Genomic DNA, 3,866 nt, shown 5'->3' with positions numbered 1-3,866 from the left:
AGATGGTTCGTGATTCGGAGCTGAAACAAAGAAGTTAGGGCGATTTGAAGTTAAAGTGAAAATCCTGGAAAACGCTCCAGTTTTAAACATATGACAGTAATTTGACAATAACTTGAGCTGTAGATTTTGGATTGAGATGATTCTTGAACCATTGGAAAGCTGATTCAAAGGCTACAATTCATATGTTTACCACTTGACAAGATTCAAATGTTATCATACTCAAAAACCACCATCTTCTCAAGATTTCGAGTTCTGGGGCAAAATCAACTATGCTTAGGCATAGTGCTGCAGCACAACTGCAATTCTGGACTTTTTTACATTAAATTTATGACGTGTATTTCCTATTTTAAGAGTTCTAAAGTGATTAGAATAGTGGGAATCATAACCCTAAAACCCTAAGAATATAAATAGATGTCTTTAGCTGATTTTTAGAGGAAAAAAAAAAAGAGAGAAGTTCAGCGGCTCTTTGGAGATTGGAAATTCCTGCAATTTTGAGTCATCAATTAGAGAAGTTTTTCTACTCTTTCTTATACTCATGTTTATGAATAAAATGAATTTAATTACTGAAAGTATGAACTAATTTCATTTTCTAGGGCTAAGATGTAGCCCAATTTTATGAATATGCATTGAATTACTTGTTGCTAATTTTTATTAAGTTTTCTTTTAAGTTTTATTATTGCGCTTAATGCTTTCAATTCTTAAGGGCCCTAGAGTTGAATGATTTTATGGGTTAGGTTGAGATCGAGAGATGAAACCTTATTAGTCTAAGGTAATAAAACCATAAATTGAGCGAACGCTAGAGATAGGTTACCGCGATCTGTGAGGCTCTGGTAAATTCCATAGAATTTAATGATCTCCAATTGCTTAAATCTGATTAGAGATAATTCGGGTTAGTAATTAGGAGTTAATTTGTTAATTGTTCGAGAGAAAGTTAGTGAAATATTAGGGAGTTTGGTCTTTAGAATAAGCTTGATTGGGTTAACGATAATTGTTAATGCATAGGATTAAATTGGTGTGAAATCTATGCCCTAGGTTTAGTCATATTGATTTCCTACTAAAGTGTTAATAAAAGTCTGTTTTTATTTTGTTTCTAAGTTGGTTTTATTTTTCATTGAATCATTCTGAAAATCTGATTGACCAAATGGTAATAGGATAGTTTAATTGGTACTTGGTATTAGTAATTCCCTTGGGTTCGACATCCGTATTCTTACACTTTATTACTTGCGCGATTTCGTACACTTGCGAAAATCAACAACAAGTTTTTGGCGCTGTTGCCGGGGAATTGCTTTTATATTATCAATATCAATACTAGCTATTTAGTTGCTAATTTGGTTTGTAATTTATTTTTTTGTTTTTTGTTTTTAGTGCTTTAATTTTTATTTTTGTATTTTTAGTGTTGGACCGTACAGAAGAGTTAGTTTCAATGAAAGATACAGGTGGAGAAGAAGTTCAAAAGGCACTTAAGGATTACTCAAGACCTACAATTGAGGGATGTGCTTCTAGTATTAGAAGACCACCGATTCAAGCAAATACCTTCAAGATAAAGCCAAACATTATTCAGATGATACAACATTCAATTCAATTTGCAGGGTTGTCTAGCGATGATCCTAATTTGCATATCGCAAATTTTCTGGAGCTATGCAATACATTCCGACATAATGGGGTATCTGATGATGCAATTAGGTTAAGGCTTTTCCCATTCTCTCTTCGGGATAAAGCTAAGGCTTGGTTAATTTCTCTACCACCCGAAAGCATCACTACTTGGAATGAGTTAGTTCAGGTGTTCCTTGCAAAGTATTTTCCGCCGATCAAGTCTGCCAAGATGAGGAGTGACATAACAAATTTTTTCCAGCAAGATATGGAGTCACTTTATGAAGCTTGGGAGAGATATAAGGATCTCTTACGGAGGTGTCCTCACCATGGTTACCAATATGGTTGCAAGTGCAAACATTTTACAATGGGTTGATGCCAAATATACAAGCCGTGGTAGATGCTGCAAGTGGGGGAGCCTTGAATAACAAAACACCAGAGGAAGCCTATAATTTGATTGAAGTGATGGCAAGCAATAACTACATGAGGCCTTCAGAGAGAAATTCAACAAGGAAAGCAGCGGGAGTGCATGAAGTTAATGGCTACACCACGTTGGCTACTCAACTTTCAACCATCCAAAAGTAATTAGGAGTTGCCCTAAAGGTAAATGCTATTGATACTCGTTCTCTAACTTGTGAATTTTGTGCAGGGAATCATTTGTCAAGAGATTGTCAAGTAGGGAATCCATTTTCTCCATCTCAATAAGCAAATTATGTCAACAATTTTCAAGGAGAGCAACAAAATCCATACTCTAATACATATACTCTAGCATGGCGAAACCATCCAAACTTTTCATGGAACAACAACAATGAGCAAAAACAAGCTCCTGTTTTTCAACCTCAGGAGCCAAAATCTAATTTAGAGAATGTGTTGACCAAGTTCATTGAAGAGACAAGCAAGAGGTTTGAGAAGACTGACGTCCTGGTTCAAAATCAATCAGAGGAACCTTGAGACTCAAATTGGGCAAATCCATAATATTTTAGTGGGAAGAGTTCAAGGAATGTTGCCAAGTGATATCGAGAAGAATCCAAAGGAGCAACTCAATGCCATCATGTTGAGAAGTGCAAGGAGCTACAAGAATCAAGAAAAACTGAAGAAACTGAGGAAAAAGCTAAAGACACAAAATTGGACAGAACCAACAATGCCTCAACACAATGCCTAGGCATAAAATCCAGAATGTACAATGCCTCAACACAATGCCTAGGCACAAAACCAGAACTTGAGAACAAAGCCCAAGATGTGAAGAAAGATGAAGCATCTCTTCCGTATCCTCATAGATGCTAACTTGAGGGGGAGTGTTAAGATTCAATTGGTACACCAGTGGTTGCTTGGTTAGTTAAGAATTTGTTATGCTGAGCTGTAATTAGTTAAAGTTGTTAGTTGATAGTTATAAGTTTATATTTGTGTATCTACAGGAATGTGACAGACTCTTCTACTAATGAGAATTCATTTTTTCCATACTTCTTAGAATTCTCTCCTGATTCTTTCTTTTCAGTTTACTTGTCCCCAAATTAAAAGATTGACTAAATAAGGTACTGGCCAAGTTGCCTGGAAACCAAACTTTAAAGTTGTGAGAAAAATCCATGTTGCATGCCTTTTGTTTTTATATTTTTAACAGGTCCTGCCAGCTTTGATTTATGTTTGTGAACAACAAAATAACCTGACCCCAATAAAATCTAACAGTCCAAATGGGATATCAATACATATGCAATACTCATGTTAGCTTTCATCATAGTTAACTAGTAATAACTATGATGAAAATGGCACATTTCAGAAGACAACGTTAGTTAAGAGACATGAATGGAATTGACTAGGTGAAATCGTTTATGCATCTGCCATAATCTCATTTTGGTGAAGCATATAATTAATATTTTTTACCTGCAAGCTGGAGAAATGAGAGTGCCTTAGCAAAGTATGCACCAAGTTTGCTTTAACAAATTTTGCATTGATTTTTGTCTTCAAGCCTATCATGGCAATAATGTAGACATTGGAATCAGGCTCATGAAACATACAAGCAACTGGACTCAGAGATTGATTTGCCTCACTGTTGTCCAATGTAAAATTTTCAACATTTGTTTTCACTTTGATAGGCTTAAGAAGAGCTTCCATTTTTAATAACTCTAATAACTTCAAAACCTATAAAGTGACGATCACTTTTTTTTTCTTATTTTGTTTGAAGATATGAATTTAGGAAAAAAGCAAAGAAAATATTTATAGGAAAACAAGGCTAGCTGCTTTGAAACTCTTTGAAAGTTGATTTGTGGATGAACTGCAAA

General features: G+C 35.0%; 1 non-coding gene across 1 annotated transcript; it reads right to left on the bottom strand.

Annotated features, from left to right (window-relative positions):
* Nucleotides 1-1,819: 1,819 nt before the first annotated feature.
* LOC116141046 lies at nucleotides 1,820-1,926 on the bottom strand. Its single transcript, XR_004129726.1, has one exon. It is a non-coding gene; the product is annotated as a small nucleolar RNA R71 (small nucleolar RNA).
* Between the last annotated feature and the right edge of the window lie 1,940 nt (nucleotides 1,927-3,866).

Source organism: Pistacia vera, unplaced genomic scaffold (assembly GCF_008641045.1).
Source record: "Pistacia vera cultivar Batoury unplaced genomic scaffold, PisVer_v2 Contig39, whole genome shotgun sequence".
Classification (NCBI taxonomy): Eukaryota; Viridiplantae; Streptophyta; class Magnoliopsida; order Sapindales; family Anacardiaceae; genus Pistacia; species Pistacia vera.
The sequence above is the reverse complement of the archived record's forward strand: the minus strand, read 5'-3'. Positions and strand labels throughout refer to the sequence as shown.